At 41.5% G+C, this 12,059-nt stretch overlaps 1 pseudogene; it reads left to right on the top strand.

Moving 5' to 3' along the window:
* Positions 1-1,988, top strand: part of LOC103203372 — a 19,891-nt pseudogene extending 17,903 nt beyond the window's left edge.
* Positions 1,989-12,059: the final 10,071 nt, after the last annotated feature.

Here is a 12,059-nt window from a genome sequence, read left to right as displayed (position 1 = left end):
TGACTGCTCTTCTGTCCAGGTTCAAGGCTTTTATCCCCTTTCTCCTGCTCTTCCAGCCTGCTACTCTGGGCTTCCCTGAGTTGTCTCTCCTCACCTGTAACCCTGTTCTATTTTGGATGATCATATGTTGGATTGTTTGATGGTCAGTGTTTAGGTTACCTAGTGCCACTCTGACAAGAACATATATCACAAATGGGATGGCCTTAGCAAACAGGAGTTTATTCTCTCAGTTTGGAGGCTGTAAGTCCAAGTTCAAAGTGCCAGGTTCTAGGGGCTGGGTGGAAGCCCCTCAACCTTGGGGTCCAGCTCTGCCTCCTGCTCCCGGCCCACTGGCCTAGAGGCGTTTCTTCACTCAGACAGCTGGTGGCTGCTGAGGCCAACAAACCCAAGGTTGACAAGTAAAAAGGCACAGTCCTGATGTTACCAAACCACACAGCAGGCCATTAACTTAAGTCCATTGTAAGTCCCAAGGGCAGCAGAGCATAGCAGGCTGCTGAACAATGACCCAGCTACATGCAGGGTCCAAGCATGCCATAAGCTGGAGACCATTCCCCAAGGCTTCTGCTTATATACAGGAAGCCGATCACATGCCTAAAACAGCTACTCAGCTGTTCACAGTAGATTTCACCATGGAGTTGATGACCAGTCTCATCATGGGGAATACTATATCCAGCTGCCCAGCCACTCAACCAGGCCTAGCCAAGTTGACACACAAACTTAACTCCCACAGTCAGTGACTACATAGGAGTACTTGGACTCAGGGGACCATTTATCTGGACACTGCAACATGAATCTAGAGAGAAAGTTTATGAGCCGAATTTGTAGTCCACTTTTAAGCCAAGAGAACTTAAATTAAACCAAGAGAACAGATCCCATGTCCAATCTGAAGAGCCTGCAGAACCAGATGTGGAATCATTGGCCAACTGCAATTTCTTTCTTTGTTTCCTGGATCTTTTTAATAAAATCAAATATCCCAAAGAAGTCTGCAAAAATGTAAGTACAACATTCTTCCCCAGAAACAGTACACGATAAACTTCAAGAGGCCAATATTACATCTAAAATGGCTTGATTATGAACCAAAGCCTGTCTAAGTTCACAAATCTCTTGCATAAGGAGTTCTATAGCCTTGGTGGAATTATCTAGCTCTCTCTTCACCACAGCATATAGGATTCCCCTAATTTCTGGATTTCTTCTAAAACATGAAGTAAACAGGCTTGAGGAGAGAGGAAAGCAATCCGGAATTCTCCTTGAGTGATTAGGTTTCAATTCTCCAATCAAAATCCAAGCTTTCCTTTTTAGTTTGTCTAACAATATTTTGTCTGAGAGGGGAACTAACGGGCTATGATGGGCTCTGTGTGATATAGGAACAATCTGGAAAGCAGGCATCAGTTTACCAAAGTAACAAGTTTCTGTCCAATTTGCAAGTAGTAGTCAATAATCATTACTAGTCATTGAGGGTCTGTTTTAGGCGCTCTGAGGTTAGCAGCCAAATGCCTTAGGAGCTGAGGCTTCGCTTCAGCCTTATCCTGCCTGCCGCCATCGCCGTCTTGCTGGGCGCCGCTCTCCGCCGCTGCGCCGCAGCCGCCTGGGCCAGCCCTGGAGGCATTCTGCACTCTGCTCGGCCTGGCCTGTAGCCGCTGTCCAGTCAGTTCGCTGCTACTCCCACGGGTCTCATGAGACACGTGAGGAGTTTGATGCTCGCTGGGTGACATACTCAACAAGCCAAATGTCAATGCTTGGGAATTGTGTAAAGGAATGAACACACTTGTTGGCTATGATCTGGTTCCAGAACCTAAAATCATCGATGCTGCTTTTCAGGCATGCAGACGGTTAAATGATTTTGCTAGTGCTGTTCACATCCTAGAGGTTGTTAAGGACAAAGCAGGACCTCATAAGGAAATTTACCCTATATCTTCCGGGAACTTAGACCAACTTTAAATGAATTGGTAATCTCCACTCCAGAGGAACTGGGCCTTGACAAAGTATAAACTCCCATGGATGGACTTCCCAGGATTTACTGGTATTGCTACTTCATTATAAACAGTCACCTGGAAATACTGATGATAACATATTACCTTATTTGAACAAATTTTCCTTTATTGAGTACCAAACATGTAACAGTAACTGGATCTTAGTAAAAGGGAAACAAGTTTGAACTAAAAAAAAAAAAAAATTTGATTAAGACATTTGGCTACTAACCAAAAAGTTGGTACTGCGCAGGAAAAAGATGAGGGATCTTCTTCTGTAAAGATTTACAACCTTGGAAACTCTATGGGGCAGCTCTACTCTGTCCTAGAGGGTTGCTATGAATCAGAATCTACTCCATAGCAGTGGTTGGGTTTTTTTGTTTTTGTTTTCTTCCAATGGTCTGTTTTTAGAAAAAAATATTCCCTAAGGGATTGTCAGATGTTTAATATTCTGGCACTACTAGTCAGAAATTATCTGGCACTGATCCCATTTTTATAAAAAGACAAAAAATATGTATACATACAGAAACCAACATTCATTGGTGATTATCAGAGAGCATGAGTGGGGAGAGCGGAAATAGTAGATACTTGTTATTTTTGGTAATGGGAAAAGTAACACCGAATATGGGTGATGTATGCACAGCTTGACCAAGGTAGATGATATCACTAAGAAGTACACACACAAAGACGTTTTTGTTAAATGCTAGAAAATAAATAATTTTACAGTGACAGCAACAACAACCAAAAAATATACATGTGGTTACATATATTTGTATGGATGCCTACATGCGCATAGGTATGTGTGTATATATGTGTGCATACATACAGATAGCTATTGTTGTTGTTGTCAGGTGCTATCGAGTCAACTCCAACTCAACCCTGTGTACAACAGAGTGAAACACTGCTCAGTCCTGTGCCATCCTCACAATCCTTGCTATGTTTGAGCCCATCACTGCAGCCACTGTGTCACATATAGCCGTATGTATATGTACACACATATGTGTATGCATGCATGTATGTTCATGTTGTTGTTGTTATGTGCCGTCGAGTCAAACCCAACTCATAGACACCCCTCCTTGGGTTTCCGAGGCAGTATCACTACAGAAGTAGGATTGCCCAACCTTCCTTCCGAGGAGTGGCTGGTGGGTTTGAACCGCCAGCCGTCTGGTTAGCAGGCAAGTGTCTTAGCCACTATGCTACCAGAGCTCCCATGTATGTTCATATATATATATATATATATATATATATATATATAGCGCACATAGGGGCACCGTTATGGATACTTCTTAGGCATAACAAACACCTTGCAGGACTGATTTTCTGGGCATGAAGTCTTAGGACCATAGTCTCATGGGATAATTCTGTCAACTGGCATAACATGGGTCACAAAGTTTATGTTCTGCATCCTAGTTTGGTGAGTAGCATCTGGAGTCTTAAAAGCTTGTGAACAGCCATTTATGATACAGCTATCAGTGTGTGGTGCAGTGAATTACTTAATATGGCTCTCCTAGACATGATCTTTGTGACTCTCACCAGATGACTAGGTGGGACTATGCAAATGTGATGTGCTTGTGGTCCACCAAGGAGATTGGATAGCTTGCTAATAATGTAAATAAGGTATATGGCACCACTGTGGTGTCTGAGACCATGCAAATGCTTTGCCATCCTGTTCCACTTAAAATGAACCATCCCAGAGGCAGATGGGGGATCTCACTGTCATCAAGAGAAAAGAGCTGGGAGTGGATCGTATCCTTGGACCTGAGATCCCTGCAATGAAGCCACAAGAAGTTGCAGCAGAGACAGCACAGGGGTGGCAACAGGAGAGACAGTAGAACCGAGAGACCGGCATGAGACCGAGCAGTGGGCTTCCTGGCCCATGGAGCAAGAAAGCCCAGTGCCTTCAAGCAGAAACCTTGCTGGCAGAGTGGGGTGCCTTCTGGGCACCTATTCAGCAAGTGAAAAGCTTAGTAATACTGATCTGAGCAGGGCAGAGGTCCAAGCCAGAGAGAAGCGAAAATCATGGCTATGGCATAGCTGAAAGGAAGCTATCTTGATTGAAGAATTGTATCCTGAGTATTCCTGATCCTGAGTTGTAACTGTTACTTCTCTAATAAACACCATAATCATTTATTGTCTGTGAGTTCTATGTGGCCTGTGCAATGGATTATGGAATCTAGCAGGGAATGGAGAGTACCATGGAAGAGACGGTTGGTGTCAGAATTGGTAAAAAGGTTGGAGGGTTGCAGCATGTCTGACCTCTGCCTCAGAAATCAACCTTGAGCGGTTGATGTTTTCTGGATCCTGAGGAGGCCACTGCCACACCATTTTTGTACAGTCTCATCTCATCAGGAGCAAAAAAGAAAGAAGGAAACCAAAGACTCAGAGAAGAAACCAGTCTGCAGGACTACAGACTACACAAACCACGGCTTCATCTACCTCAAGACGAAAAGAACTAGATGGTACCTGGTTACTACTAATGACCGTTCTGTTCAGAACCACAATACATGCATCCTGACAGACACACACATACACAATTTGGAACAGAACTCAAATTCTTAAAAAGTCAAGACTTATTGGACTGTTTGAGGCTAGAGGACTCCCTAAGACTATTGCCCTGAGACAGTCCATAAACCTTGAAACTACCCCCTGAGGGTAGTTATTTAGATAAATAAGAGATTGGCTCATAAAATAAAGAACATCATCTGTGAGTACTACATACATTTCAAAAAACTATATTAGACCAAATAGTCAGCAATTACGCTAAAGCAAAGGTGAAAGGATAAGGAGGCAGGGAAACCAGATTACTGGAAGTGAAACATCCAAAAGGGAATTAAAATGTCAAAACATTATGAAAAATGTAACCAACATTTCTGAACAATTTGTAGAGTAAGTTAAACGGGAACCTAATTTGCTATGTAAGCATTCACCAAAAACACATTAAAATATTTTTAAAACAAACAAAAATGAATGATCTGGCACCAGACAGCAAAATTGGTAGTTGAAAGATCATGAGCAAAAGAGAAAACTAGTGCATTCTCTATATAAGTGAGACAGCCTCCAAAGGAAAAAAGCAAGCAAAGAAGCAGACCACAAATCTAAAAGTGTAAAATATATAGCTTCAGAAGACACTGGAGATGAAACAGTATTTGGGTTTACTATTACAAGGTAGTGGGAAATGACTATCTTATTTATGGCCTGGGGTGCTGAATGAATTTATATCTCCACCCTTACAAGTTTTCTGATTGAGAGGGTAGGAGTGTTACAGGGACCGAGACAAGGCATGATGAATCTTTTCTCTATTAGGCCTTCAACTTTTGATTTAAGTCCTTTAACATCTGGTTTTAGAGAGTTTTGTACAAATTTGGATAGAGATTTTTAGATGGGTCAATTTGAACTTGGATGCGTTCAACCCCAATAATCCTGACTATATTAGAAGTTTTCCAGCACTTGTTTTATATTTTGGCTTGATTTAAACTCAGACATCTGTAAGTGAATGTCCAGTTTAGTTATAATTTGATCACGCCCAGAGTCTTTCCGTTCTACTTTTTCCATCCAATTATTTTGCATCAGGGGTTTCTTCTAACATATGGCCTATTATAGATCTTGGAAACCTGGATTACACATTCTAACACTACTTTAAATTTCTCTGCATATTTCTATCTTATCTAGGCTTTGGAAAGTCTTTAAAGTGGCACAGCTCAGCGTGAGACCAGAGAACAAAATCAACCATAAGAGACTTGCTATTCTAAGAGTTAAGTGAAGTCGCTCTTGGGCTCTCATGTTAATGGCAGACCGCGGCTTCTGAGCGGGAGGCAGATAACCGCTGCCCGCACGGGGAAAGTCTTCCCTGCTTGCCACTTTCTGCTCGCCGCCAGTGCCTGAGCTCGCCAGCAAGTCCGTGGTGCGGCCCAATCGCTCTCAGACCCGCTGCCCCCCGGGCGTCAACCAGTTCCGCAACAAGTACGTCCAGCAGACCAAGCCCCTCACCCTGGAGCGCACCATCAACCTGTAAGTGCATTCCCCCTCGCAGCGCGGCCTTCGCTGACACCACCCTCGTGAGTGCGCCTGTCCTCCTCCGGCGCGCCCCCCACCGGTCGGCTGACTTCACGCCTCTCCCACTCACACCCAGCTCTCACTCGCGGGTGCACGCTTCCTTGGCTCCTACGGACCCTCTCCTCGTCTTCCACCCTAAGAGGGTGGAGTCCTACTTGAGAGGATTTTCCTTTTCCCCTATATTCAGTCGTATTTGTAGCAAGCTTTAAAAGCTGAATAAAATAAATAAAGCATTATAGGTAAATTGAGGGGGGGGGGGGCGCGGTGTTAACTGAAGCCTGGCCATTTCTGGCCAGCCAAAAGGAAAAGAGAACTGATCAGAAGGAGAGGTGGGGCAGAGGGAAACAGAAGAGGAAATGCAGGAGCAGGATATTGTTGGTTAAAGGCCATTAGGTTAAATTGTGATTTCAGGAGCTTAGCTTAAATTTTTTAGTTTTGTTTTATGCCTTGGTCAAGCAATCCTTTAAAGGAAGCAAGGATCTAAAATCTGAATTTCTTTTGTTTTATCTTCATATCGATCAAAATATTACAACAGTGGATGCTTTAGATTTTGTTCTTTTTATTCTAAGGAACCTGTCTTAGTTACCCAGGGCTGCTGTAACAGAAATACCACAGGTAGGTGGGTTTAAGGAACAGAATTTATTTTCTCACAGTTTAGGAGGCTAGAAGTCAGAACTCAGAGTGTAACTGAAGGGGGGAGAGTCCTTCTTTGTCTATTTCAGCTTCTGGTAGCTGTTAATCCTTGGTTCCTTGGCAATCTTCAAGTGGCATCTATTTTCCTCCTGTGTATGCTTCCTTGTCCCGGTGCCTAATCTTCTCTTTCAGTATCTCAAAATTAATTAGGCTTAAAAAAAAAAAAAAAAAAAAAACACTAATTAGGCTTGTAAAAAGTTAAATTGACACAAGTGTATAATCAATATATTTACAGCAAAAAGGAAAAGAAAAGAAAGCAGCTGCTAGGGCTGCTTTTGTGCAACCAAACACCTCATAGGTTCTGGTTTCTTGGTTTGAAGGTTTAGTGTCATGGTTTCGTGGGACATCTCAGTTAATTGGCCCTAATATGTTTAGTTCTTCCGTTCCATATCCTTGCTCATTATGCCGGCCTGGTGTCTTAAAAGATTGCAAGTGGCCACCCAAGGCACAATTGGTCTCTGTGTGCACTGAGGAGAAGGAGAGTCAGAAAAAGGAGGAAGAAATAGAATGCATAGTTAATTGCTCCATGAACAACTGCTTCCTCTGCCATGAGAGTAGAAGAACTGGATGGTGCCTGACTGCCATTACTGAATGTTTTGATCAAAGGTTCTATAGAAGAATTCTGATCAAAAGGTAGAAAATGTAAAACAGAATTTCAAATTCCCATGGAATCCAGACTTTATGGATTCCTGGAGGCTAGATGAATCCCTGAAACTATTGCCCTGAGATAATCTTTAAACCTTAAACCAAAAATACCCCTTGAAATATTTTTAAAACAGTAGTTTAGCTTAAGTAGAAAGAATGTCTGCCTTAGGGACTGGTACACCATGCGATCCTCAGCCTACATGACTGAGACCAGAAAAACTAGATGGTATCCGGCTACCACTGACAACCACTTAAAGGGAGATCTATGTAGGAGATCCTGGATATAGTGGGAGAACAATGTGGAACAAAACTCAAAATCATAAAAAGAAAAAAGAAAAGGGACCAGGTTTGCTGGTCTGATAGAGCCTGGTGGAACACCTAAGACTATGGCACCTAGCTACCATAGGTCTGGAATTGAACACACTCCTGTGGCTTCCAGCCAAACAAAGACAGGTATATGAGCTGAACATTTACATTAGGTAGATACAGTCCTTGGAGAAATCAATCATGGAAGAATATAAGGGCTATTTATGCACAGGTAGACATCTTTAGGGGGCAGGAGTACATGAGAGGGAAGGACACAGAGAAGAGGTGGCTTTAGGGAGGAAGTGGGAGGAGAACAGTTGCATTGTGGGAGATTACAGTCAATGTCTTGAGAACTGTTGTATGGAAGATGAATTTGCTCTATAAACTTTCACCCAAATCACAATAAAATTTGAAAAAAAGGGGAAAAAAAGAATGTCTCCTTGAACATTGTGCTCTTTAAGAACTATATAGGATCAAATTTACAGCAGCAACTAGAAAGAGTAGATAGGAAACTTAGTGGACAGTGAGTTTGTTAATAGGGAGGAACAATTCAGAAAAGGAGGATGAGAATGCTTTCACAAATTGAAGGAGGTACTCAATGTCATGAATTATATGTGTATAAATTGTTAAACTGGTACATGTTCTGCTATGCATATTCTTAACAACAACAAAAATAAATTATTTTTCAAAAATATTTTAGGCTTACGATACCTCCTACACTGACAACATAACAAGGAAGACCCTGTTGCCAAATGGGATTACATTCGCAGGTATGTTGTTGTTTACTATTCAATCTATTTCAAATCATAGTGAGCCCTGGCAGTGCAATGGTTAAGCACTTGGCTGCTAACCAAAAGGTCAGCAGTTTGAATCCACCAGCTGCTGTGTGGGAAAAAAGACCTGGCAATCTACTCCTATAAAAAAAAATATAGGGTTGCTATGAGTCAGAATCAACTCAACAGCACACAACAGCAGCATAATATTATATATTACATAACACTATGTACAGTTTTCCTCTGCTGTAGCTGAAAGTAGAGCATTCCTATGAAACCTTTTGTAATCTGAAATAATGTAAAGTGGAGAAGCAATTAGCATTTATTTATATGGGAAAAATTTTTGAGCATTCCCAGGCCCATAAACTAACCTATCGAATCATACCAAATAACACATAAAGCCTAAACTTAAGGCAAATGACACTATACTCATAAATATACATAGGTCTGACAGAGCATATTTCTATATGTGTATTTACATATGCTGCAAATATATCCATATATATAGTCGAGCACACAAGGAGCAAAGGTATGACAACTTCTCAGCTATAACCAAATACCTTGAGAGAAGGAGTCACTGGTCCTGGGGACTAAGGACCATAGTCTCAGGAGACATCAAAGTCACTTAGCATAATATAGTTCAGAAAGACAACGTTCTATATCCTACTTTGGGGAGTAGCCACTGGAGTCTTAAAAGCTTGTGAGCAGCCATCTAAGATGCAAATATTGCTCTCCCTCCACGCAAAGCAAAGCAGAGTGAAGAAAATCAAACATGCATGGAAGCAATGCGTCCTAAGGATTAATGGTCATTCACATGATCCTCAGCTCAACAATTCTGAGACCAGAAGAACTAGATGGTGCCCAGCTACCACTCACTGCTGACCACTCTGAAAGGAATCAATAATAGATACAGTGGGAGAAAAATGTGGAACAAAACTCAAAATCATATAAAGGACCAGGCTTACTGATCTGATAGAGACTGATGGAATATCTGAGACTATGGCTCTTAGTCACCCTTCAAGCTTAGAAATGAACTCACACCAGTGGCTCACCTTTCAGCCCAATAGACAGGTCTATAAGGTGAACAATAACACCAGGGAGGTATGCACTCCTTAGAACAATCAACTGTATGAGTTCAAAAGGACAGTATTTGCCAAAATAATAACGATAACAATAAAATAACACTAATATAGTGTTCACAGGAGGAGCTCTGGTGGAGGAGGATGGGGTCTGGTAGCATAGTGCCTAAGGCATTTGACTGCTAACCAGAAGGTTGGCGATTCAAACCCGCCAGCCACTCCTCAGAAGGAAAATTGGGCAATCTACTTGCATAGTGATACTGCCTTAAAAACCCAAGGTGGGATCGCTATGAGTCGGATCCAACTCGCCAGCAGTGAGTTTGTTTTTGTTTATAGTGTTCACAGACATAGTGCAAAGCTATGGTGACTTGATGCTGAGATGTTGAGTGTAGTTCCTGGGGAAAGAGCTTGGTGACACCATTCTCCTTGTTCGGTGTGCACTGCCTCTTTAACACTAATTTTGCCTTTTAATGTAAAAGCAAAATGGGCAGACTTTGCCTCTCATATTTTGGTCATGTGGTCAGAAGGGACTAAACCTTGGAAAGGACATCATGCTTCGGTAAAATAAAAGGTCAGCCAAAAAGAGGAAGACCCTCGAAGAGATTCACTGACACAATGGGCTGCAACCATGGGCTCAAGCATAGCAACAACTGTGGGAAATGCATGGGGTTGGACAGCGTTTTGTTCTGTTGTACATGAGATTGTTGTGAGTCAAAACCAAGTCAATGGTACCTAACAACCACAACAACATGGCTATATAAGAAATTGTTTTTGTCCTTAGGTAATAAAAACTGATGTAATTAGAGGGAGGAAGGTATGATGCCTCTAATTTACTCTCAAATGGATCAGGAAAAATTTCATATATACCCAAAGGTACCTTGGAAGTCGGGCCTGGCCATCTGTTTCCCAAAGATCACAGACTTCCAAACAACACTGGGGGGGAGGTGTCTGGTAAAGAATAATAAAGCAAATGTAGCAAAATGTAAAAATTTGGTAAATTTGGATAAAGGGTATGCCAAGTTTCTTATACAATTGTTTCAGCTTTTCTATAAATTTGAAATTATATTAAAATTTAAAATTATATAAATGATATGTATGTATATGAACAGGTCATTGTCGTTGTTAGGTGCTGTCGAGTTGAAACACTGCCTGGTCCTGTGCCGTCCTCACAATCCTTGCTGTGCTTGAGCCCATCACTGGAGCCACTGTGTCAATCCATCTCGTTGAGGATCTTCCCCTGTTTCACTGACTTCTCTAGGAACTGGTCCCTCTGACAACATGACCAAAATAGGTGAGATGAAGACTGGACATTCTCACTTCTAAAGAGCTTCTTTGAAGACAGATTTTTTCATTCTTCTTACAGTCCATGGTATTTTCAGTATTCTTCAACACCACAATTCAAAGGCATCAACTCTTCTTCAGTCTTCCTTACTCATTGTGCAACTCTCATATGCATAGAAGGTTATTGAAAACACCATGACTTGGTTCACATGCACTTTAGTCTTCAAAGTGACATCTTTGCTCTGGAATGCTTTAAAGCGTCCTTTTGCAGCAGGTTTGCTCAGTGCAATACGTCATCAGATTCCTTGACTGTTGCTTCAAGGGGTATTGATTAAGGATCCAAGTGAAATGAAATCCCTGACAACTTCAATCTTTTCCCCATTTATCATGATGTTGTTTATTGGTCCAGTGGTAAAGATTTTTCTTTTGTTGAGGTGTAATCCATACTGAAGACTGTAGTCTTTGACCTTCATAAGTAAATGCTTCAAGTCTTTACTTTCAGCAAGCAAGTTGTGTCATCTGCATATTGCAGCTTGCTAATGAGTCTTCCTCCAATCCTGAAGCCCTGTTCTTCTTCATACAGTCCAGCTTCTTGGATTATTTGTTCAACACACAGATTGAATATGTATGGTAAAGGGATGCTATCCTGAGGCATACCTTTCTTGATTTTAAACCATACATTCCCTTGTTCTGTTCTCTTGGTCTATGAGGATTAAGGTGCACCTGACTCAAGCCATCATATTTTCATCCACCTCATGCCTGTAAAAACTAGGCAATGAATAAGAAAGACAAAAGAAGAATTGATGCATTTGAATTATGGTATTAAAAAAGAATATTGAATATACTATGGACTGTAGGAAGAATGAAGAAATGCCTTGGAAGATGTACATACAGAACACTCCTTGGAAGCAAGGATGGCAAGACTTTGTCTTTTGTACTTTTAATACATTATAAGGAAGGACCCATCCTTGGAGAAGGTCATCATGTTTGGTAAAGTAGAGGGTCTGTGAAAAAGGAAGATTCTCAATGCAATGTATTGACACAGTGGCTGCAACAGTGAGCTCAAACGTAGTAACCATTGTGAGGATGCTGCAGAGCCAGGAAGAGTTTTACTGTGTTGTTCACAAAGTCATTGTGAGTAGGAACCAACTCAATGGCACCTAACAACAACACGGTAACCAGTTCCTACAACCTACATGTACTCTATAAACCAATACTAGTACAAACTCTGTTTTGAAATGTCCCACTTCTCACTTCTCTAA

The sequence above is a fragment of the Orycteropus afer genome, unplaced genomic scaffold, assembly GCF_000298275.1.
Source record: "Orycteropus afer afer isolate SDZICR_OR568_19922 unplaced genomic scaffold, OryAfe1.0 scaffold00214, whole genome shotgun sequence".
Lineage (NCBI taxonomy): Eukaryota > Metazoa > Chordata > Mammalia > Tubulidentata > Orycteropodidae > Orycteropus > Orycteropus afer.
Note: the sequence above shows the minus strand (reverse complement) of the source record. Positions and strands in the feature narration are given on the sequence as shown.